This window comes from Diceros bicornis, chromosome 37, assembly GCF_020826845.1.
Source record: "Diceros bicornis minor isolate mBicDic1 chromosome 37, mDicBic1.mat.cur, whole genome shotgun sequence".
Lineage (NCBI taxonomy): Eukaryota > Metazoa > Chordata > Mammalia > Perissodactyla > Rhinocerotidae > Diceros > Diceros bicornis.
Genome location: NC_080776.1, coordinates 246,663 through 273,591, shown reverse-complemented (window position 1 = coordinate 273,591; position 26,929 = coordinate 246,663). Strand labels below are relative to the sequence as shown.

The 26,929-nt window shown below is 36.5% G+C and overlaps 1 pseudogene; it reads right to left on the bottom strand.

Moving 5' to 3' along the window:
* Window positions 1–640: 640 nt before the first annotated feature.
* Window positions 641–19,318, bottom strand: LOC131399231 (E3 ubiquitin-protein ligase TRIM58-like; annotated as a pseudogene).
* Between the last annotated feature and the right edge of the window lie 7,611 nt (window positions 19,319–26,929).

Below are 26,929 nucleotides of genomic sequence, written 5' to 3'. Positions count from 1 at the left end.
GGCTTTAAAAAAATAATTGAATATAGTCTTAGTAATCATGAATATATAAAACAATAATTCTGAATATGTTAACCTAGAAGGAAATGGAAGGTTAAACAATAAAAGGTGTAAATCGCAAAAGAAAGGAAGGGTCAAAAAAAAAGAGAAAGGGAAAGACAAACAATGAGACAGACACAGAAGCGGAGAGATAGAGAGAGAATAGGAGAGGACAAGAAAAATAAGGAGGAGGGAAGCAGAACTATGGATCTGATTCTGCAATGCTATTGGACAATTATGAACCAATTTAAGAATTGTCATTTTAAATTCTTAATGTGGAAATTTGGAATGAAAGTATATTTAAAAATTAAGAAATTATTATAAATGTATAAAAATCTTTGTTTAATACAAGGTCCATTCATTTGAAGAAAGTCTCACCAAGAAATTATGTGGGGACACCTAGAAGAAGAATGATGAGATTGCTCCATTTCTAAAATTATTATGTTCCTCCAAATGTGAATGTCATATTTTCTGTTTTCTCTCTATAAGTAAATTTCCATAGCAATAAAAATTAAAGTTCTGATTTCTTGAGGTTTAGCATATTTGTATCTTCCACTCCACTCCAGGAACACTTGTTAGATTTAAAATTCTCAAGAAGAGAATTTTAGGAATGATAATTCCTAACATTAGAAGCAGGGTCAAGATGACCCATGGATGCCCAATTTCCTGACTCCACTTCTGTCATAGCTGGCAAGATTAGGGGATCATGTCACAGATGAAAAAGTGAGGTTGAAGAAGACCAGAAAACTGTTGGTTGAGTGTTTAGATCCATTTTTCATATTGTAAAAGGAAATTTCCTCTGCTTCATAGTCCAAGAAAATCTCAAGGCAGCAAGGTCATTCAAGGTGGAAGAGAGCCACCAATGGGGAGGCAAGGACCATGTGCTCATTCCCTTTCCACAGACACATGGCCCAGATCCCATTTTGGGAGATGGTATGGTTTCTCCATTTCTTGGTGCTGTGTCTTGACAGACACCTAAACCCTACTTGATTCATTCTCCCACCATGACTTCCCAGGAATGCCACCCTGATAAGAAGTTCTACAAACCCAGGATGCAGGGCCATGTGTCAAATCACTCAGGGTCGTTGAGGACATTCCTCTGCAGTTCTCTGTCCTGCACACTGTGCAGCTCAGAAGTCACGAGGAGGTAAGGATGTGCTGTGGCAGCGTCCAGATTTACATTAACTGTGGAAAGAATTTTGTGAGACATAAAAAAGGACAATAAAGACTGGTAAAAACTTCGGAGGCCATGATATTGAGGAGAATAGTTATATCATTACTCATTTTTCTCTTTCTAATAATTTCTGGAGAAAGCAAAATAGCCATTTCACCTTGTATGTCACTGAATATATTCTTCATTATTTTGGGGTGTATTTCACTTCTACCTCTGCATAATTCAGAACTCATTATTGACCAAATAAAAATATAACCATTGATGATGTGACAAACCAAGTGCATAACAATTTAGATTCCTTTCATCTACATTCACAACACTTGGGTGCTCTTAGGAAGAACTGAATTTAAAATAAAATTTACAACTCCCATGGGATGTATCTTTTTCTTCCCAAAACCCATATAAAAATTTCATTAATATGAAATTCACCACTTTCAAAGCTAAGTTACTGTGGTAGGCAGAATTCTAAGATGGAATCTGTGATCTTCAGACCCTGGAGTTAGTCTCATGATTACGTTATATTATATGACAAGAGGGAGATCATCTGGGTGGATCAAATCTAATCACATGAGCTCTTTAAAATCAGAAAGATTTTTCTGGCTATTGGGCTGGTGCCAGAAGGAAAGTCAGAGAGATTCAGATCTGATGTGTCATTGCTGGCTTTGAAGGTGAGGTGGGTCACATGAGGAGAAATGCAAGTGACCTCTAAAGCATAGTCAGCAAGGAAATGGGGATGTTAGTCCTACAACTGCAAGGAAGTGCATTATTCCAACAAACAAAATAAGCTTGAAAGTGGATTCTTCCTCAGACCCTTCAGAGAAGCCCATGCTGGTCAATACCTTGATTTTGATCTTGTGAAACCCTAAGCAGAGAAGCCAGTGGATCCCACCCAGACACATGATCTGCAGAACTGTGAACTAATAAATAGATGTGATTTTAAGCAGCTAAATCTGAACAGTAGAAATCTAATATTGATACTGTGAGTCCCAGTGAGATTGATGTGTAATTTTACTTGTGCATATAATTAATAAATATGTTTTCATATGAAATACCCTCAGTGAAGAAGGGAGGATGTAAAATATTCAGTGTCTTCTCTTTACAAACATTTAAAAATAGCATATTTCATTAACATAGTTTTATTTTTAATATCATAATAACAAATACTGCTACTACAACTACTGTTTTATTTTTCTCTAAAAACCTTCTAGTGATCTTTTATTGATACATGAACGTGGGTGAGTCCCATAAGTAGTTCACCATCTATGCTAACCCATGTAGCCACACTCAAGGTGGCTATTAGCATCCCCACATTATAGATGAGGAGACTCAGAGTCAAAGTATTTATGTGCTTTCCCAAAACTCTAGAAATTTTAAATAACAGGGATTGAAAGGTGGGTCTCCATGGAATTGTTAGGGATATTTAATATATGTTAAGTCTTTACCCATCATTCTCACCCTAACACACTTCTTTACTTCATTTGTAAGAAATCCATGAAATGGTTTTTAATAGAGTCTATTTGCAATTCCTTTCCTTATCCCTTCTCTCTTAAACTCAATTGCTCACCATGATAGAACAATACCCTAACCAAACTGCTTATGTCCATATTCCCAGTGACCTCCACACTAATGAATGGACAGTCCTTTAAGTTCAACTTACATGTTTCTTTTTTTCTTAAGCATTTGATACTGTTGAAAATCTCTCTGTCTTGTAAAACCTCCCCTCTCTTTCCCAAAGACACAAATCATCATATTTTCCCTCCCTTTCCACCTGCTACCCCTGTTTGGACTTTGCTGTTTTCTACTCTTCTCCTCCATCACTACCATTGGAGAAACCAATGGTCTTAGGACTGGGACCTCTTCCCTCTCTCTCAGCTCACTCATAATGTGTTCTTGGGCTGGCTGGTTCATTGTTTTCATTAAGTTACATTCATATACTTACTGATTCCAAATGCGTAATCTCTACAACATTTATTTTCCCAAAACCCATCTCCTTACATTCTGCCTCACCTGCAGCTTTACCCCTCAATGTAAATGGCAACTTCATTGTGCCAAGTCTGGAGATTTAAACTTTGGAATCATTCATGACTTTTCTCTTTCTCTGATACCTCACGTCTAATCCAACAGCAAATGTGGCCAGGACTACCTTCAGAACATACTGAGATTCTGCCCATATCTCAGCACCTTTGGTACTACCACAATAATCTCTGATTGAGTTATTGTGATGTCTCCTAATTGCTTTCCCCACTTTAAGCCTTGGCCATCTATAATTTGTTCTCCATAAAACATGCAGAGTGATCGCCACAAAACATTAATCCAATCATCTTATTCCTCCATTTAACTTTTCCTTGATTTCCTATTTCACTCAGAAGTAAAGCATCCCGCTCGAGTGGCAAGCTTGTAGGGTCTTGCACTGCTGACTCACTCCTCACTCACTCTGCTGCAGCTGCACAGTCCTCCTCATAGCTCCTGGAACATATCTTACATACTTCCATCTCTGGCCTTGGCACTTGTTGTTTCTGCTACCTATAATGCTATCCTGCAGATCAGAAATTTACTGAGTCATCCTCTACTGAATAAGATCTTCCTAGATCACCAATTCAAAATTAGATGCCAGACTCTTGGAATTTCTGGTCACCCCCACCTTATTTTTTCTCTTTTTTTCAATATTCTGTATCATCTTCTAATGTTCTGTGTATTTTGCATAATTTAAGTAAACATTTGCAACATGAAGCCATATATTAGTAGGAATTTGTTGTTGTTGTTGTTGAATGATATATTCCAATGCTTAGAAAAGTGACTGGCATAAAATAGAAAATATTTGTTGAAATGATTAGTTAATTATTTAATTCAATAAAACAAAATGGAACTATGAGGACACTGATTCTGAGAATGTAATGACCTGCAACAATTCATGCAGTTAGTATACTTCACCTGTCCATCAGAACATGGATTAAATCATTGAGCAGGACAGCTAATATGGGTTTTCTCATTATGGGACAAAGCTGTTTCCCTGTAAGTAGTGAAACCACTATTTAGACACCATCTGTTTTCATTACTTGGTATAAATTAGATTTTAAAAATAAATTTAAAATATGTTGAATATATACTTTTTTAAAAAACAATGAAATCCTACCAAACAAGCTAACTTATGACACTATAGTAATTATTATATAAAAATAATTGATTGAATATTTTTGGCTATACTGATTCTCTAATTTAAGCAACTCATCAAATTGGCAGACAATAAGATAAACCAAACGTATAGTTTGGTTTGACACTCTATAGTTCTTTCATATAGATGTTTTTTCTGTTTTCAAAAATGTTTCACTTAGTCCTCCAAACAATACATTTTTTTAGCATTTTATAAAGAAGGAAATGGAGATTTAATGCAAATAATATTTCTCATATCACAGCTAATAAGAGATGAACTGCACTTTCAAGCCCGGTGCTCAAACCAAATGTAGCTTATATGGGTGTCAGTGACTCTGATATTCTTTAGGACTCTTCAGGTATATCCCAATTCTCTTTCTTCTGCACCCAGTGTTCTCTCCTATCACCATCTTATAGTTTTTGATGAACACACAATGCAGTTCAATCAAGAAAATCTTCAGGGAGGTCATATGGGCCACCAAATGGCCAAGCATGGATGCCTTTAGGAGCAGTGCATGATTCACCATAACCTCGTCCATTTCCATGGCTACCAGCAACAGGAAGGAAGTGGAGCTATGTCTGCAGGAGTATCATAGTGAGAGGAGTGAAACAAAAGCTTCCACAATCCAGTAATAAACCAATAACATGATCTAAAAATAAACCTTTCCTGATTTTAGCCAATAAACTTTGTGTTCTGTTTGTTACTGTAGCCTGGTTGGTACAGTAACAAACTATAATTACAGCCCAACTCCAGGCACCGTAGTTCTCCAAGATCTAAGATGCAACCTACTATTGAGCTTCCTCAACATTTCCCTTACCTCAGGGATGTGACATTGTTTTCAGTTCCACAGCAATGGTCTCTGTTTTCAGCTATGTGACACTGTTACTTCTGAGGAGAGCACAGAATTGATATTTCTCAGTAGGGTAATCCACCAATCTCCTTGGCCTCTCCCAACCCCTTCTCTGATTCAGAAAGTAAACATATCAGTTCAAGGCTCATCTCATATTCAGAAAGCGAAAGAGAAAGACAAATAGGTATGAGTTAGACTACTGAACTGTTTTTGACAGACCTGGAACAAACCATGGACATCTGTCTAGGAATTGTGGGAAAGTGTTAACTATGAAGATAAAACTATAGGAGACATGAATCTCACTTAATAAAAGCCGAAATAGGCTATTGTATTTCCTCATGAATTTACAATGATAGAATCAATTTGCCTCTATTAAAATAAAATCAGACTGCACAAGGTTGAAGTTAACTCCTTTGCTATCTACCAATTTATTTTCTGATTAGATCATTCTGATATTTGGATATTTTAATAAAGTGTTACAATCTGCACCAAATATAGAAAAAAATTAGGGTAAAAATAAATCCTAAATGTCTGCTAAGTTTTCTTCTAGGAGTTACATGGTTTCAGTCTTACATTCAAGTCTTTAATCCATTTTGAGTTACTTTTTGTATATGGTGTAAGATAGTGCTCTACTTTCATTCTTTTGCATGTGGCTATCCAGTTTTCCCAACAGCATTTATTTAATAGACTTTCCTTTCTCCATCATATAGTCTTGGCTCCTTTGTTGAAAATTAGCTGTCCATAGATGTGTGCATGTGTGTTTTTTTCTGGATTATCAATTCTGTTCCATTGATCTGTGTGTCTGTTTTTGTGCCAGTACTATGCTGTTTTGATTACTATAGGTTTGAAGCATATTTTGAATTCAGGGAGTGTGATACCTCCAACTTTGCTCTTTTTTCTCAGGGTTGTTTTGGTTCTTCAGGGTCTTCCTTGTTCCATACAAATTTTAGAATTCTTTGTTCTATTTCTGTAAAGAACGTCATTGGGATTCTGATTGGGATTGTATTGAATCTGTAGATTGCATTACATAATATGGACATTTTAACTATGTTTATTCTTCCAATCCATGAGCATGGAATATCTTTCTACTTCTTTATGTCTTTGATTTCTTTCAACAATGTCTTATAGTTTTCAATGTATAGGTCTTTCACTTGGTTAAATTTATTCCCAGGTATTTTATTCTTTTTTGTTGTGATTGTAAATGGGATTGTATTCTTGATTTCTCTTTTTGCTAGTTGGTAATTACTGTATAGCAATGCAATTTATTTTTATATGTTGATTTTGTACACTGTATCTTTTTATTGTATTCATTGATTATTTCTAATAGTTTTTTGGTTCATTCTTTAGGCTTTTTTGTATATATAATCATGTCATCTGCAAATAATGAAAGTCTTACTTCTTCCTTTCCAATTTGGATCCTATGTATTTCTTTTTCTTTCTTAATTGTTCTGGCTAAAACTTCCAGTACTATGTTAAATAAGAGTGGTGAGGGTAAGCATCCTTGTCTTGTTACTCTTCTCAGAGCAATAGCTGTCATTTTTTCACCATTGATTATGACGTTGGCTGTGGATTTGTCATATATGGCCTTTATTATGTCGAGGTACTTTTCTTCTGTACTCATTTTATTGAGAGATTTTGTCATAGATGGATGTTGGATCTTGTCAAATGCTTTCTCTGCATCTATTGAGATCTCAAACCATAAAACACCTAGAAGAAAATATATGCATAATGCTCTTAGATGTCAGTCATAGCAGTATCTTTTCAAACAGCATGTCTACTCAGGCAAGAAAAACAAAAGAAAAAATAAAAAAATGAGACTACATCAAACTAGAAAACTTCTGCGTGGCAAAGGAAACCATCAACAAAGCGAAAAGACAACCCACCAATGTGAGAAAATATTTGCAAATATGTATCTGACAAGAAGTTAATTTCCATAATATACATTCTTTACTGAATCTGTAATATATATTCTTTACTGAATCATAAAACTCAACATCAACAAAAAATGAACTTGATCAAGAAGTGGGCAGAGGATATGAACAGATACTTTTCCAAAGAAGATATACAGGTGGCCAACAGGCACATGAAAAGATGTTCGACATCACTAATTATTAGGGAAATGCAAATCAAAACTACAATGAGATATCACCTCACTCCTGCCAGAATGGCTATAATCAACAGGACAAGAAATAACAAGTGTTGGAGAGGATGTGGAGTAAAGGTAAACCTCATAACACTGCTGGTGGGAATGAAATCTTGTGCAGTCATTATGGAAAAAAGCATGGAGATTTCTCAAAAACGTAAAAATAGAAATCCTATATGATCTAGTATCCCAGTACTGGGTATTTATCCAAAGTACATGAAATCCATAATTCAAAAAGACATGCACCCTTATGTTCACTGCCGCATTATTAACCTAGCCAAGTAGCCAAGATACGGAAGCAAATCAAGTGCCCATCAATGGATGAATGGATAAAGAAGATGTGGTGCATATATATATATATATATATATATATATATACATACATATACACACACACACACATTGGACTACTACTCAGCCATAAAAAATACATAATTTTGCCATTTGCAATAACAAAGATGGAACTGAGGGTATTACGCTAAGCAAAATAAGGCAAGCAAAGTCAAATACTGTATGATTTCACTTATATGTGGAAGATAAACAAACACATAGATAAAGAGAACAGATTAGTGATTACCAGAGGAGAAGGGGGTGGTGGGAGGGCAAAAGTGGTAAAGTGACATGTATGTATGGTGATAGATAAAAACTAAACTATTGGTGAACACGACACAGTCTATTCAGAAATTGAAATATAATAATGTACACCTAAAATTTACACAATTTTGCAAGGCAATATGACTTCAATAGAATAATTTTTTAAAAATTTGCTAAATTTATTTGAGAAACAGTGAAAGATATAGACATAAAATGTTACTCTCAATGTATCTGTAATAAAACCACAAATTCTTCATTCTTTGAACCAACCAGCCACAGCTATGAACACGTATGTGATTAGGTTACCTAAGTGGATAAAAATGGAAGTCATTAATATCTGGCAACCTTTTATCACAGAATAGATTAATACATATATCACCTGTAATATATTTCCCCTCTCTCTCTAAAAATAGCCACCTGTCAGATTACTTTTTAAAAAACAGGGAAATGATGAGTTTTATTATTTTATGGAAAGGGCAGGCCTTCATCTTGGCCATTTTGGGTAAAATGTATCTTATTGGTACTGTGGAAGAAAAGAAATAGTGGGTACCAAAATTAAAGTAGATTATTTAAGAATATATTCTCCCTAAGTTTTACATTATAAATCATTTTAATATTGATTTGGTGCTAACAAATACTTGTTTTAAATGTTGTGTTTTGGAATATGGTATGATAGGATAATGAAAGTTATTATTGAAAGTGTAAAGTTTCTGTGTATTTACTGTCTGAAATTTAGAAAATTAATTTCTTTCTGACCCTTTGTTCACAAGGAAATGGGCATAGCAACAACAATAATAATAATAGTAATAATATCTTTTACTTAGATATATTAAGGATAAAAATGGGAGAAATTAAATACAAGTGTTTTATAAATTCTCTCCTTTAATGACCCCCACTATGTGTCCAGTGCTGTTTAGTCACTGTACTTCTAGGATCATATGAATTACTTAGTTCAGAAACCCCTGAATAAGTCATTGGGAATGAGATTGAATAAATTGTGGCCACAAAATTTCTGTTTCAGTTGGTTCTATCATGATAACTTGTATGCATCAACAATGGCTTTCCCAATTAACTTGGGATTTAATGCCTTCATGGAGGGTTAAAAACATATATTTCCTTTTCTCTGTTGTTTGTCTGCTCTATAATCTCAAATAGATGGTGAGTGTGCTGTATTGACCCCATGTAATTCCTTCCCACTATGCCTGGAGTAGGCATGCAATATGGGGTAGGAAATTAGCATTTGTCTTAAAATTTAACATGAAAATTCTAAGCTGGACAATTTAAAAAATTATTTATATGCTTGGTTATTGATTGAAATGAGTTACCAATGACTTTTTTGATTGGCTGTTACTGAATACACCAATATAATAATTTACAGATTGACTGTGATGTTTTAGGAAGTATTTTTCAACCAACATAGTGTAGGTTGTTCTTTTTCTGTTTAATATGTAAACCATCAAATTAATTTCAATTTTAAAAAATATTTAAGCTTTTTCTTTAATGTAAACTATTTTCTGTGATTCACTAGCGTCCCTTCTGACTCTGATGCTAGGATTTAGAATTAATGAGCTTCCCAAATAAGTTCCAGAGTACCCTTTTCCTAAAGAGCATAAATGTCAGTGATTTTTGTCAAAAAGCCACTGTCTCTCCCCTTGGTCTCACATCCACCATTCCCCCCCCACACACACACCCATCCTCACCTCCAGCAGACCCAGAGCTAGGCACTGGCACCTCTCCCTTAGCTCCTCAGCCAGCTCCTTTAGGGCCCTGCTTTGCTGGCATAGCCTGCCCTCCGGCAGTCTCTGTAGAGTGGCTTGTTCTTCCTCCTCCAGCCGCCGTAGCTGTAGTTGTTCCTCTTGGGCCAGGAAGCCATGATATTTCTCAAACTCCAACCTGAAGTGCTGCCTCTGCATTTCCACTTTGTCCTTGAATGACAGTAAATCCAATCATCAGTGATGGGGGCACTGTCTTGATTTTGCCTTTGTGTATGGGATGGTAAAGCTGGAGAAGGCAATGTCCTGAGTGATCTCCACTTCATAACTCTGTGAACTGATTGGGTGTATTTTAACAATAGGCAGAAATAAGAGGTCACTCATATGAGAAGCAGCCTGGTTGAGTTTTCAAACTCAGAGTTTGAGGAAGACTGTTGGATTTTGGTTCTCATTTTGCCATGAATTTGAGGGGAAGGCACAACAACTTAAAAAACAAATTCATCTATTATTTTACCCTCCAAATGAGTTTATTCAAGAATAGCTAAAAGAATTGTAATTCAGGATATACATGCTTTGGTGAACTGTAGGCAAATCCAGAAAACAAAGGAGGGGAACTTGCTTTCATAGAGAAGAAGGGGAAGTAGGGAGAGGCTGTTCTAAACAAAAGTCTATTAGGGAAAAGTAACAGCTCAGGGCAGCAATGGCTTCTCCTTGGCTGAGCTATGGCATTTCTCATTGGCTGGGCACTCCTCAATTTACCAAAAGGAAGAGAAATCTTCCTTCTATAGTAATGTATTTTTATTTATTTATTTATTTATTTTTTGTGAGGAAGATCAGCCCTGAGCTAACATCCATGCTAATCCTCCTCTTTTTGCTGAGGAAGACCGGCTTTGAGCTAACATCTATTGCCAATCCTCCTCCTCCTTTTTTTTTTCCCCCAAAGCCCCAGTAGATAGTTGTATGTCATAGTTGCACATCCTTCTAGTTGCTGTATGTGGGACGTGGCCTCATCATGTCTGGAGAAGTGGTGCATCGGTGCCTGCCCAGGATCTGAACCCAGGCCACCAGTAGCGGAGCGTGCGCACTTAATCGCTAAGCCACGGGGCCGGCCCAGTAGTAATGTATTTTTACTTCCTATCAAAGATGAAATCTAATGTCTCTTCCTGTTTGGTGTAATTGACAATGTATTATAGGGCATGAGAGCTCCCCCTACAGGTCGTCTCAACTCCAATTTAGTTAAGATTTATTTTACTAATTTTTACATTTCCCCTTTTGATCAACATATTTCTCCAAAACATTGCTGATCAACAGTCAGTGGTCTTGTCTCTCAGTGCCAGGAAGGATCTTTCCTGGTTTTCATGTCCCACATTGGATGGAAAGTGCATAGCATTTGGAAACTATTTAGTCTATATTTGAGTAATGAGGAAGGTTAAGAAGGAGAACTCTCTGGCATTTCCCATGTAAAGGCTGTATTTCTCCAAGATTGTAGGCATTGGAGATCATCTCGAAGTGCTGAGCTAGCATCACCTTGTTGGGTATGTCATTTTTACAGAGGTTCAACCACCAATAGGTACAGAACTTCATAATAAGTATAAATAGTAAGATTAAGAGCAATACTATAAACCCAATTTTCAGGATGGTTCTAAACCAGGAGCCCAGACTTAAGAGTAACCAGCCGAATAAATCAAAAGACAATGAGTTACTGGGTAAAATTTGTTGTAACCAATGTTCTTGCTCTCTAATATTATGTAATTGTGTTTCTACTTCCCCAGAGACATTTATCCATGTGCAACAGGAGGTGTTCACTACCACACAGATGCCTCCTTGCTCAGCAAGTAGATAATCAAGGGCTATATGATTATTCAAAATTACTTTGACCAATGAGTTAAGTAACCACGGTTGAGCTAAAATTGCTTTGGCTGTGGAATCAGCCAAATCTTCTAGAGTCAGGGAGAGATTTGTGATCATTTGGTGACTTTTGAAAAAGGCAGTGGGTAGGGGCTGGCCCTGTGGTGCAGCGGTTAAGTGCCGCGCTCTGCTGCTGGCAGCCTGGGTTCAGATCCTAGGCTTGCACCTATGCACCACTTGTCAGGCTATGCTGTGGCGGTGTCCCATATAAAGTGGAGGAAGATGGGCATCCAGGGCCAGTCTTTCTCAGCAAAAAAAGAGGCAGATTGACATGGATGTTAGCTCAGGGCTGATCTTCCTCACAAAAAAAAAAAAAGAGGCGATGGATAAATGCAATTGACTTTGGTTATCTCTGTGACTTACATTTTAGATAGTAACTAGAATTACAGGTAATAACATTACAGTAGGATGTATCAGAATTTTATGCAATTTCTAGAATACTTTTTAGTAACATTCACCCATACAATATAACCTAAAAATGTTTATTGTTGCTTATTCGACCATGCTTCTCATGTAATTTGACATACCAAATAAGTCTAATTAGTTCAATATCTCCCTTTTAATAAGGAGAGGAGATAAATCTTTTGATATGTCCCAGGTGCCCTCTGGAAAATCCCAAAGTTACATCATGTCAAAAAGACATCATTTAGAATTTGAATATTTTGGGAAGCTTGTCAATAATATCAAAAGTTTTATACATTTGACCAAATAGGACCACAGATAATTATACAATAATACTTAAGTATATATTTGACAAAAGTAACAATAACAGGTTGCAAAGGCAATACAAAAGGCTATATAGTTGCAAGCGAAACTTAACTTCTTCAATATTAAGAAGACTCAGTTTTCCTAAGTAATTAAATACCTGATGGAAACATTAAAGGAAAATATTTTGACGAAACACACAACCTCTGATTTCTAGAGCTATTACTTAAAAATAAAGAAGCTTTCACAATCTGTTATTAAAAGCACAACAATATCCCAAGGAAACCTTGTCCTTTCAACAGAAAGGAAGCCAATTTTCAATTTTACATCATCTTATGTTGATATTAAGTTATTTGAATAAATTCACTTTATTCTTACTCAGCTTGACCACACATTAAAATTCCTTTCCCAAGATTCCTTTCCACAAACCTTCTACACTTTATTTTTACATTTAGATTTTGTCTTATGTTTTCCTCTTTCCAATTCCAAAATAACCATCCTCTCTTTAGGACAAAATGACTTCCTTTTTCCTCAACAATACGCATTTCTATTCCTTATATCTTCCTTTATCAAAACATATTTAATACTCCTTGCACATGGAGATGTTTCCCTTACCATTACATATATTGATAGAATTGTTAACCCTTAAAATCCTTAATTCCTATAGAAAACTTAGAAATAAGCAGTCATAGGCTGGCAGATTTATAAATATATTTTGTAATTTCTTGGAGTATATGCCCTTTTGAATAGTGCAGCCTTTCAATGTGGCACAAGATGTGGTTACCAACAGACCCAAGTTTATCTTTACATTCTTTGCATTAGGAAGCCAAAATTAGATAAATCTCTGTTCAGTAATTAATGTTCATCTTATTTGGAAATGATTTAGATATCCAATGACCATTCATTTAGTTTTAGTATAGACTTTGATCTTATCTACATTTATTTAAATTACTTTCTTTTAACAATCATACTTAGAACTGATATTAAAGGGCCAATCATCATCTTAAATTACTTCTTTGATGATAAATTTCATAACAGAGATAGCAGGAGCCTACCTGACTAGTAAACTTAGGCAGAGAAAAAGTTGCACATTTGCATTACACCTGATGCTAACAACTCTGAAGACATCCCTGATTTTTATTTACACCAACAGCCTTAAGCTAGCTTTTGTTTACTAAAGAATACTCTTAGATCATGTAAACTTGAAAAGCATTTAAATTATTTTCTTTCATATTTCTAAGATTGAGGAATACTTAATTTATAAGCCCTTAATTTCAAGCCAATTAAATAGAGCTTTTTACAAATCGTTTCCAGCAAAACCATCTGGAAGAAGAAAAATATCACATCTCAACAATATACACACATGGACATACATAATGAGCAAAGAGACATCATTACTTTCATTTATTTATTTATTTGATATCATATTGATTTATAACATGATATAAATTTCAGGTGTACATCATTATATTTTGACTTCTGTATAGACTATATCGTGTTCACTGCCAAAAGTCTAGTTTCTATCCATCACCATATATATGTGCCCCTTTACCACTTTTGACCCCCCCACCCACTTCAGCCCTGGTAATCACCAATCTGTCCTCCATATCTAAGTTTTTGTTAATCAGCTACCTAAGAGTGAAGTCATATAGTATTTGTCTTTCTCCTGACTTATTGAGTTTAGGATAATATCTATAAGTTCCAGCTATGCTGTTGCAAATGGCAAGATTACATTTTTTATGGTTGAGTTGTATTCCATTATATATCACATCTTCTTTATCCATTCAACCATCAACAGGCAGTTAGGTTGCTTCCTTGTCTTGACTATTGTGAATAATGCTGTAATGAACAAACAGTTGTATATATCTTTTTGAATTTGTGTTCTCATATTCTTTGGATAAATACCCAGAAGTGGATTAGCTGGATAATATAGAAGTTCTATTTTTAATTTTTGAGCAATCAAAAGGGGCTACATCAATTTGCATTCCCACCAGCAGTGTATGAGGGTTCCCTTTTTCCCACATCCTCTCTGACACTTATTTTCTCATCTTTTTAATTCTGTCCGTTCTGATGGGTGTGAGGTGATATCTCATCGTAGTTTTGACTTACGTTTCCTTAACAATTAGTGATGTTGAACATATTTTGATGTGCCTGTTGGTCATCTGTATATCTTCTTTTGAAAAATGACTGTTCATATCCTCTGCTCATTTTTTGAGCAGGTTGTTCATTTTCTCATTGTTGAGTTATATGAGTTGTTTATATATATTGGAAATTGACCCCTTGTTGGATATATGATTTGCAAATATTTTCTCCCAGTTGGTGGGTTGTCTTCTCATTTTGTTGATGGCTCCCTTTGCCATGCAGAGGCTTTTAGTCTGATGTAATTCCATTTTTTTTCTTTTGTTTCCCTTGCGTGAGTAGACATGATATTCAAAAACATAATGCTAAGACTGAGATCAAAGAGCATTCTGCCAGATTTTCTTCTAGGAGTTTTATGGTTTCAGGTCTTACATTCAAGTCTTTAATCCATTTTGAGTTAATTTTTGTGTATGGTGTAAGGTAGTGATCGAGTTTCATTCTTTTGCATATGGCTATGTAGTTTCCTCAACACCATTTATTGAAGAGGCTTTCCTTTCTTCACTGTATGTTCTTGGCTTATTTGTCAATAATTAGCTGTTTATAAGTGTGTGGGTTTATTTCTGGGTTCTCAGTTCTGTTCCAGGTATCTATGTTTCTGTTTTCTGCCAGTACCATGCTGATATGACTACTATAGCTTTGTAGTATATTTTGAAATTAAGGAATGTGATACTTCCAGCTTTGTTCTTTTTTCTCAGGATTGCTTCGCCTATTCACGGACTTTTGTTGTTGCATATAAATTTTAGGATTCTTCGTTCTATTTCCATGAAAAATGTCATTGGGATACTGATTGGGATTGCATTGAATCTATAGATTACTTTTGGTAATGTGGACATTTTAATTATGCTTATTCTTCCAATTCATGAGCATGGAATATATTTCCATTTGTTTAGGTCTTATAGTTTTCAGCATATAGGTTTACTTTTCTTTGGTTAAATTTATTCTTGGGTGTTTTATTCTTTATATTGCAATTGCAAATGGGATTATATTCTTGATTTCTCTTTCTGCTTGTTTGTTAATGTATAGAAATGCAATTGGTTTTTATATTTGATGTTGTACCCTGCTACTTTATCATATTCTTTAATTATTTCTAATACTTTTTTGGTGGATTCTTTAGGATTTTCTATATATAGATGTATATCCACAAATAGTGACCATTTTACTTCTTCTTTTCCAATTTGGATACATTTTATTGCTTTTTCTTGTCTATTTGCTCTGATTAGGTCTTCCAATGCTATTTTTAATAAGACTACTGAGAGTGGAAACTTTGTCTTATTCCTGTTCCTAAAAAAATACCTTTTAGTTTTTCACCATTGAGTATGATGTTGGCTGTCTTATATGGCCTTTATTATGTTGAGGTAATTTCCTTCTATACCTATTTTATTGTCAGTTTTTATCTTAAATAGATGTTAAATCTTGTCAAATGCTTTCTCTGACTCTATTGAAATTATCATGTGATTTTTATTTATGTTTTTAATGCAATGTATCTCATTGATTGATATGTGGATGTTAAGCCATCCTTGCGTCCCTGGAATAAATTCCACTTGAACATGGTACATGTTCCTTTTAATATATTGTTGTATTTGATTTGTGAATATTTTGTTGAGGATTTTTGCATCTATGTTTTTAGCAATATTGGCCTGTAATTTTCCCTTTCTGTGCTGTTCTTGTCTGGTTTTGATATCAGGGTAATGTTGGCCTCATAAAATTACTTAGGAAGTATCCTGTCTTCAATTTTTTGGAAGAGTTTGAGAAGAATAAGTATTAAATCTTCTTTGAATGTTTGGTAGAATTCACCAGAGAAGCCATTTAGTTCTGGACTTATGTTTTGGGGAGGTTTTTGATTACAATTTCATCATCTTTACTTGTGATTAATCTATTAAGATTCTTGGTTCAGTTTGGGGAGGTTGTATGATTCTAAGAATTCATCTTATTTATTCTGGGTTATTCAATTATTGGCATATAGCTTTTCATATTATTCTGTTATAACCTTTCATTTTTTATGGTATTTGTTAATTTTTCCTCTTTCATTTCTGTTTTAATTTATTTAAGCTTTCTATTTTTGTCTTAGTGAGTCTAGCCAAGGGTTCACTAATTTTTTTTTATCTTTTCAAAGAACCAGCTCTTAGATCATTGATCCTTGCTATTGTCTTTTTAGTCTCTATTTAATTTATTTCTGCTCTGCTTTTTATTATTTCCTTCCTTCTACTGACTTTGGGCTTGATTTGTTCTTCTTTTTACAGTTCTTTTAGATATAGCATTACATTGTTTATTTGAGATTTTTCTTCTTTCTTCAAGTAGAGCTGTATTGTTATATACTTCTCTCTTAGTACTTGCTTTTGCTGCATCCCATAAGATTTAATAGGTTGTGTTTTCATTTTCAATTGTCTCCAGGTATTTTTTGATTTGTCCACTGATCTCTTCATTGATCAAATAGTTCTGCAGTAGCCTATTAGATAGGCTCCATATATTTGTGATTTTTTCAGCTGTCTTCTTGTACTTGATTTAAAGTTTCATATCATTGTGATGGGAAAGATTCTTGATTTCAATCCTATTAAACCTATTGAGACTTGTTTTGTTTCCCAAAATATGGTTTGTCTTAATGTTCCATGAGCACTTGAGAAGAATGTATATCCCACTGCATATAGATGAATCTATTAAGTCCATCTGGTCTAATGTTTCATTTAAGACCAAATTTACCTTATTGACTTTCTGTCTCTGTGGTCTATATTGATGTAAGTGGGTATTAAAGTCCCCTACTATTATTGTGTGGTTGTCAGTTTCTCTTTTTAGATCTATGAATAGTTGATTTATATACTTTGGTCCCGCCATGATAGGTGCATATAAAATAAGTGTTATGTCACCTTGGTGGATTGTCCTTTTTATCATTATATCATGTCCATCTTTATCTCTTGTTATCTTTTTTGGCTTCAAGTCTATTTTGACTGATGTAAGTATGGATATACCTACTTTCTTTTGGTTGACATTTGTTTGGAGCATCCTTCCTACCCCATCACTCAGAGCCTATGTTTGTCATTAGAATTGGATAGGTCTCCTAGAGGTTGCCTATTATTTAGTCTTGTTTTTTAATCCATCCAGTCACTCTATGTCTTTTGATTGGTGAATTCAATCCATTTATATTTAGAGTGATTATTGATATGTGAAAGCTTAATATAGTCATTTTATTTTTTGTTTTCTGGTTGTTCTATATTTCCATTGTTTTGTCTTTCTTTGTGTTTCTGTCTGCTATTTCAGTTGGTGGTTTTCTGTGATGTTTTCCTCAGTTCATTCTTCTTTTAGTGGTTTGTGACTCTGTTCTGATTTTTTGTTTTGTAGATACCATGAGGATTGTATAAAAGATCTCAGATGAGATAGTCTTTTTTTCTGCTGATAGCATCTTATCTCCATTAGCCTATGAAGGTTCCATCCTTTTCTTCTTCCCTTTCTGTGTTTTTGTTGTCACAAATTATCCCTTTTTTGTAACATGAATTTGTTACCAAATAGAAGTGGTTACAGTTATTTTTTATGCTTTCTTTCCCTTTAGCCTCTATGCAATAATTTAGTGTTTACTAACTTATTTTGATATAGAGTTGTAATTTTCTTGCTGTCTATTTATCACCTTGCTTAAAGGATTGTATACTTTTGCCTTTTGGTTTCAGGTAGGAGGGCCCCTTTCAGGTAGGAGGAGTTGTGATGAACTCCCTCAACTTTTGTCTATCTGGGAAAGCCTTTATTTTTCCTTCAGATATAAAGGATAAATTTGCTAGATAGAGTAATCTTGGCTAATAGTTTTTTTTCTTTCAATATTTTGAATATTTCATTCTACTATTTCCTAGCCTGTAGATTTTCTGCTGAGAATCCACTGATAGCCTGATAGGTATTCCTTTGTAAGTTATTTCCTTCTCTCTGCACCCTTAATCTTCTTTCTTTGTAATGACTTTTGACAATTTTAATATAATGAGTCTTAGAGAAGGTCTTTTTGCATTGAGATAATTAGGAATTCTATTAGCTTCATGTCCTTGAATATCCAGTTCCTTTGCCAGGTTTGGAAAGTTCTCAGCTATTATTTCTATAATAAGACCTGTGTTCCTTTCTGTCTCTCTTTTCCTTCTAGGATACCCATTATCCTTATAATGCTTTTCTTAATTAAGTCAGATATTTCTCATGTAATTTATTTTAATGTTAGTTCTCTCTCCCCTTCTACCTGAATCATTTCCAGGTTTCTATCTTCAAATTCACTAACACTCTATTTCATATTGTCTACTCTATTTCCAATTATTACTACTTTATTTTTCAAGTCATTAATTGTGTTTTTCATTTCCCAAATTTCTGGGGTACTTTTAGAGCTACAATCTTTTTCATAAAATTCATTTTCTGCTCACTATTTTTATTCCAAAGGTCACTGAGCTGTCTTTGTGAGTTTTCTTGTAAGTCACTGAGTTTCTTCATGACAGCTAGTTTTAATTCTCTACCACTTGGATCACAATTTTTTGTGACTTCAAGTTTGGTTTCTGGAGAGTTGTCATTTTCATTTTGTGCTATCATGTTATTGTGGTTCTTCATGGTGCTTGATGAATTGTTCCTTTGACAGGGCATTTTGGTAGTAAACACCTTTCTTTTTTGGATAAGGCTTTGGTTACTTAGATTCTGAGCTGCTTCCAGTTGTATTTGAGAGCTTGCACTTTCCAACCTCACTCCCTCTGCCAAAGTATTGTCAGTGTGCTAACGTGTGGTTCTTGTGCCTCTAAGGTTGCTGGTGCCTTACTGCTTATGATGTCACTGCAGTCATGGGGTTTACCACCAGACTCATCAGGTTGTGAACACCTGTGTTGCTTCTGGCATTATCTGCTTCTTGTGTTCGCCCACGGGCTCTCTGTGGGCTCTCCATGGCCTCAAAAGCTGTTGCCATGTGCACCAACTGTGCTGCTGCTCCTCTGTTATCTGCAAGTGTTGGCAGTATTGCTGCCAGAAGCACTGGGTTCACAGGTGTTGTTGCCACTGTCAGGAGTCTGGGATCTTGTATGTAGCACCTATTGCTGGTAGGTCCAGTGTTGGGGGTGCCACCACTGGTGGCTGAATCATGGGAACTACTATAGCTCCTGAAGCCTCAGGTCATGGGTGTCACCAGCCATTACTGGGGGAGAGTTATTAGCTGAGTGTGAACACCACTACTGCTGCTGCAACTTCTGGCCTCTGGTGCACTATTTGAAACCGCAGATCAGGGCCCACTGCCACTACCAGGATTATCAATGTTTTGGATGCAACTCTCACGGCTGGAATGAAAAGCTTTGGAGTTACAACTGCCAAGGGAGGGAGTGGGGGCTGGGTCACCATCATGGCTGTTTTTCCTGAAACATCATTACTGAACACAGACACAATTTCATTTACACACTGCACAAGATGGCCAGAAAACTGGAAATTCAAGTCTTGTAACAAGGGAAGAGGTTTAGTATTGAAAGGAAGACAGATTAGGAGATGGGAGTTAGAATTCATATCCACCTCCTAAAAGAGAAGAAGGTAGGGGTTTTTAACTGGAGTTTTACAGGGGGAGGAAGAGCATGTGTTGGGAATTAAGGTAGGGGAGGGGAATATGTGACCTTGCTGGTTGGTGCCTTCCCACCAGCCTGTGTTTGGCCTTGAAGACTGAATATCTTTCCCCTTGACTGTCTGGGCTTTTATGGTTAGCTTTCATCTTCAGCCTGCTTTTGTCCTTGTGAAGCTGAATTTGGACGTTTGGACCTTGACTTCTTTGGAAAGGCAGCTCACTCACATACTGAAGAGGGACAGAAAGACCTGGTTAGTTTTGAAAAACAATTGATTATGCTCAATATGCACAACTTCAGTTAGCAAAGCATATCTCAAGTTTTTGCTCTAGGAAGATTTTTTTAACCTCTTCATTCTCAGTTTCAATCCCCACAGTCAATTGTTCATTCCATAATCTTGTGGGATTTGGGGAATCATCTCAAATTTGGCTGCTTCCTGCTGGATGAGGGTGTTGTAGGGACAATAAGAGGAAGGAAATTGTTAGGCTTGAAGCCAAGTAATGGGACTAGCCTGAAACCATGTCTGGAGGAAGACTGTAGTATGAGGCTTTACAAGATGTTGCGGTAATCTATCTTGTAAATTTGTGCACAAGTTTAATGACAATAGACACCAAACAGAGGTAAGAACCAAACGAAGATTATAAACTTTTCCCACCAGGTCATCCTTGAACTCCCAAACCAGGAAGCTCTGATGGTGTCATTGGGTGTTCAGATATATTTTGAGTGGCTTTCATAACAATAGTCATGTTATCATGGTGATCTCTCTTAAGTTTATATCAATTTGTCCAGCTTTAGTTTACATGGCTTCAGGAACAAAGGTGGTTTCAGTTTTTAATGACCCTAAATGAAAATGATGGAAAAAAATTGAAAATGTTAATTTGGAGATCTGTACCAGATATTTAAGAAAACAAGAATTCAAGATCCAGTCCAATTTATAGACAGAAAACAAAAACATCAAAGACAATTTACAGAACCAAAATGCAACATTCACAAATATATATTATAGTTTCTATTGAAACATAATGTTTCTCTCTAAAATCACCCTCATATTTGACAAAAATAACCAAATTAAGACTCAATAGTTTGCAAAATTAGTTTTGATAAATGGCCCAATTATTTACATAAGTACAGCAAAAATAGCAATTGATCATATAGGCCTTTTTTTTTTTCTCTTGAGGAAGACCAGCTCTGAGATAACATCTATTTCCCATCCTCCTCCTTTTTTTCCCCCAAAGCCCCAGTAGATAGTTGTATGTCATAGTTGCACATCCTTCTAGTTGCTGTATGTGGGACATGGCCTCAGCATGGCCAGACAAGCAGTGCGTCGGTGTGCGCCTAGGATCCGAACCCAGGCTGCCAGCAGCGGAGCGTGCACACTTAACCGCTAAGCCATGGGGCTGGCCCCATATAGGCCTTTTTAAAATATGCTTTGCTGAAAGTTTTTATAATAAATCTCAGATTGAACTTTAAAGGTCTCTCAAGGCCAACGAAGCCAAGCCAAGGATTTGTCATCAGACTCTGCCTGCAATACATACATTTGGGTCAACTGCTCTCTTCTTGGGGTTTCCAAAAATGTCCTGAGGTTCCTTGCACCTTTTAGGGAATGACCTTTTTTACTCACCTGGTAAGGTTGCTGGGAACCCTGTAAGCAAGACACCAGGCCAATATTTCCAAATGACTCTATTCCATAAAGTCCAATCTTTGTTCCTCAAAAGCTGACTGGTCATTTGAGTCTATGTATATTTTTTTCAAATATGACATTCCAGTCAAAACCTAATATAGCCAGGGTTTCCACTGTGTCTTGCTATATGGAGAACAGATTCTTGTTGAACTTATGCAAATAACTATATTGCCATGAGAATTAGAATATTTACTTATCAAAAGTTTTTATATGTTAGAGGGATAAGATAGGGAGAAAAAGATCAATGCTTCACTCAATTCTGCTCAAAAATTGGTAAAAGTCATAGTTCCTTAAGAGAAAAGAGAAGAAAATTTCCTTAAATCTGAAAAAATAACACATTAAAAAATCTGCAATATTTTAAAAAAAAGTCAAAAAATTATAATCATCCTATTGACAGAAATCTTAATGATAACTATGTTTAAAGGTATAAGAGGTGATGAAATTTACATGAAATTTTGTAGAAAAAAACTGATGTTATTTCTATTACAGAACTGGTTAACAAAAATAGTAATTTAAATGATGGCTAATTTTATCTGAAGTCTTATGAAGTCTTGTAGGCAATCTAAATAATTATTGGGAATATGTAACTAAATAGTTGCGAAAAAGATGAATGTTGGGTGAACTTTAAACAATAATTAAGTGTTATGGTGGTTACAGCTTCCAAACTCTTTTTGGTGACTTAAAACTTTAGAGTTTTGCTAAATTTTATGATAAAAATTCTCTGAGTATCATCATTTCCAAATAAGATATTAGACATTGATTGCTAAATGTATGTTTGTCTACTTTTGGCTTTTCATTACAGGATAACTAAAAGGTGTTTTGGGTCTATTGGTAAACATGTGTTTTATTAAAATATTGTACTATAAAGTAACATATTTCTAAAAGTTATGAACTGTTTATAAACAGTTTTAGACTCTACCAAAAGCCAATGTTTTTAAAAAAATAGAAAATAATGAAACATCTTGCCAAAGTAATTCAAAAATGTCCTATATGCCAATTACTTTTACAAAGAGAATATTATAATGTAATGCACATAAAACAGCAGTAGAATTCATGGAAGCATTTAACATAATAAGGGAACTAGCATTTGTTTTAGTGTTTGCAAGGGATAATAAACTTTGACACATAGATGGAGAAAAGCTCCCTCAGACATGAGAAATTTTACGCAAAAACAAGGAGGTGAGAGAGGTACAGCTTGTTTGGGAACAACAGTGATTAGGCTAGTTTTGCTGGATCTCATGGTGGGTTAAGACAAGAGCTGTAGACAAAGAATGTAAGGCCCCAGAAAGTCTTGACTGACAGGCTAAGGAGTTCAGAAGATATTTATTTGGTATTTAATTGAAGAACTACTGAAATATAGAGAACTTCTCTAGAAATATTACACTAGCCATGCTCTATATGGTGCTTTCTGGAAAAAAAGAAGGCAGAGACATACTGTGAAAGTCTAGCTACAAAATAACTAGCATTATTGTAGTTGTAGTATTGTAGATGACAAGAAATTGAAGAAAAAAAAAACCTAAGATAGATATTCCTAGGTAGGTCGATAGGTAAATTGAGGGGTAACACATCCCAAACCTGATTTAAAACAATCAAGCAAAGTTAAAAAAATAAAAATAAAATTTTAAGAAAGTTAGTATTTGCAATTTATTTCATTGTGATAGCACATCGGTTAAACAGGTCAGTAGATTAAACATAAATTTGACCCTCTTTGTGCTAGTAGTTGTTCCAGATGTTGGGAATTTAAATGTGTTCATAATACGTCCAAGAACTTCTGAAGAATAGCAGTAGGGAGAATTCTATCTATAGAGTTTTACAGATGTCACTTTTGGGGCCCAAACATCCGAATAGGAGGCACATCTTCATTGAAGATGCTCACATCACAAGTCCCCAAATATTCATTGAATGAAGGTCTGGTCTTTGCACTTAGTTACGGGATTCCTTCTGCAGGGTACACACACATGGAAATGCTGTAAAGATGATCAGAGTAATATGCCCACCCAGATGCTATTCTCAAGAAATGCTCAAACCGGAGGTTTCTTTTAAGAACAATATTAATTAACATACAGATAAAAACCGTGCTAAAGAGAGGCAATATACAATTGATAGTTATTAGGAAGCATGTACGATAAGGATGTACACTTGTAACCAAGAACCAATTGGACAACACAGCCCTCCACACAAGAGCCCTAGCTGTGAGACCCAGACCATCCGCATGAGGAAAGTAAGACCAGCGTGAAATTAAAGGAAAGGGAAGGCTTCATAGGAGAAGGGAACAGTCTGAAATATTAAGTACATTTGGGATCCTGAACAGGGGTCCAAAAAGGGGGGTTACCATGGAGGAAAGTCAAGGAGAATACAACCTGAATGTGAGCTGTGATGGAGGGATGCAGGGTCATTCAGATCAGGTGGGATCATTTGGCTCTGTCTCTGGGAAAGGCACTTCACATCTCTTACTCAGCCTGTTTCTCTGTTACAGCAGCATTTCCAGACCCCAAATCAAGACCTTCCACTTGTGCATTCTGGAGCAGTCACAGCGGCACTCACCTGTAGCACCTGGTAACCTCCTGCAGGGGTGCATTGCAGAGGCTCCTGTCTTCTTAGGTGGTGTCACAGACCCAGCACAGCACAACCTCCTCCCCCTCACAGAAGTGGCTCAGCTCCTCGCAGTGCCGCACGCATACAATGGCAGGCCCAGGCAAGCCCCACACCAAATTAGAGCTGCTGCTCTCTGTCCACTAGGCTGGCCAGCTGTTTGTTGGACCAGAAGCTATGCATCCGTAATGGACTATGGCAGGGAAGAAAGCCATATAGGCTGCCCTGTGTGCTGTCAGTTCTCACAGAACTCAGAGATGCATCTGAGGCAGAAGTTCTGGCCACAGTCCAAGCTGACTGGGTCCTGAAGGAAATCCAGGCACAAAGGGCACCTCGCCTCCTTGGGCAGCTTCTTCCCAAGACCATGGCCCAGAGAGCATTGCCTGACCCCATTGGTAGCAGTGCTGCCTTCCCCAGCTACCTGTACTCTCCCACATGTCATCTGGCACAGAAGGCAGAACCCCACAGCCTCAGGAGAATCAGGCACAGGATGGGTTTTATCTGCTGGCTCACGTCCAAGAGTCCAAATGAGCCTCTCTCTGTGAAAAGTTACAACTTAGACACCCAAAACCACAAGGATAAAATTAACACTCTAGTAACTCTGGCCTCCTAGGAAACTGAATATTTCTAGTGGGATTTTTTCATAGTGTACCTTAATGAAGCCTCTCCTCTCATGTTGCCACTCTCAGTAAATTGGGAGAATTGCTGAGCTCCTTCCTTCCATTATTTTCTGAACTACTCCATGGCCATCTCTTCTTCATATGACATAATGATTTCCTAAATTCTTTTTCCAAACTTCAAGTTTTCTACCTCCTGTTAATTAGGTTATGAGAGAAATGAGTAGAGGAATTGATGAGGAAATGCCTAAATAGATGTGTGTATAAGAGTGATTAGTCTATAGCCCAGTATCAATTCAGAACACTTCAATAAATATCTGGCCCAGTTCAGTGAGGTTCCTATAGAGCCTACACATGTGTAATGATGGTGCTCAGGGCAAGCTACCCCAGGAGGCACCACTCTGGTATGTGGATTATTTCGAGCTGAAGAAAATAAGGACTCAGAGAACTCAGGAAGAATATTTGAGTTTCCCCTCTCTAACTGCCTAAAGAATTTAAAACAAAAGATTTGTTTCAAGAAAGAGTTGTTATCATGATGGCTGTAAAGATAATGTAGGATAGAGGTTACAATAGGAAAGGCACCAAGCCTCTTTTATCAAAAACTCTGTATCTCCCTGACCACATTATCTATAGATGACCCTGAAAAGAATTGTCTTCCTGCCCTCTAAAGTCACAGGCCACTACCAACCCCCAACACCTTCCTCGCCTTTAGCTGCAATACTTAAGCAAGCAGCTTAGACAGAGGGACGAGTTGCTCATTTCTGAGTTTCTCCCATGTATACATGTTATTAAACTTGATATTATTTTCTCCTGTTAACCTGTCTTGTTAATTATTTGGCCAGCCATAAGAACCTTAAGGAAAAGGGAAGAGGGAGATTATCCCTCTTCCCCCGACAGTAATGATTGTTGCAAAGTGTATCTCAGAGGTGACAAAGCTGTAAGATAAAACATTCATCAGATGGAATAATTCAAGCATAGCACATCAGGGCTCCTGCACCCGTTGAGATGGGAGGGGCTGAGAGAGACACAGGAGGGAGCAAGATGATTTAACAGAGAGGATGTGATTCCTCCTGTGCGAGATCAAGATTTGGCCATCCTAATATATATCTCTTTACCTTGATTGTTTTCTCTGAGGGACATTTGACCTCCCCCACTAACTGCTTAAAGAATTTGACATAGTAACTCCTTCCTGGAACAGATCTTCTATCATGATGGCTGTAAAGATAATGTAGGATAGAGGTTACAATAGGAAAGGCACCAAGCCCCTTTTATCAAAAACTCTGTCTCTCCCTGACCACATTATCTATAGATGACCCTGAAAAGAATTGTCTTCCTGCCCTCTGAAGTCCCAGACCACTACCCACCCCCAACACGTACCTTGCCTTTGGTTGCAATACTTAAGCAAGCAGCTTAGACAGAGGGACGGGTTGCTCATTTCTGAGTTTCTCCCATGTATACATGTTATTAAACTTGGTATTATTTTCTCCTGTTAACCTGTCTTGTTAATTATTTTGCCAGCCATAAGAACCTAAAGAGAAAGGGCAGAGGGAGATTCTCCCTCTTCCCCCGACACTCCTCAGGATGAGTATGGTGAGGTCACTGGGTCATCTGGAAAGGAGACATATGCCAGAAGTGTCTGTCATTGAGCAAAATGTGGTTTCAATTCTATTGATTTTGAAGGGATGGTGGGCGTGCCTGTGGCAAATCATTCAATCTGTCCCTCAGCACATATTTGTTGGCAGCTGGAGAGTCAGACACAAGAGTGAGCAAAAGACATAGGGCCCAGCTCTCAAGGACCCTTAAGATCCATGAGGAGACCTCATACAATTACACACTAGTGACTGGGAGAAAGGACATTCGCCATTGCTGGGAGCATGTAACAGAGGACTCTGAATTAGCCTGTGGGTTCAAGGTCAGGCCCTTGGGGATCTCTTCGCTAATGACTGAAAGGTGGGTGCAAGCTGCAAGCTGGAAGGTGACATCTAGGAGACGGAACAGCCAGAGGACACAGAGAACAGAAAATGAACTAGGGCAGGAGGGAGCAAAATGTGACCAGATGACTGAAACTGGCCAGGAAGGCTGTGTAT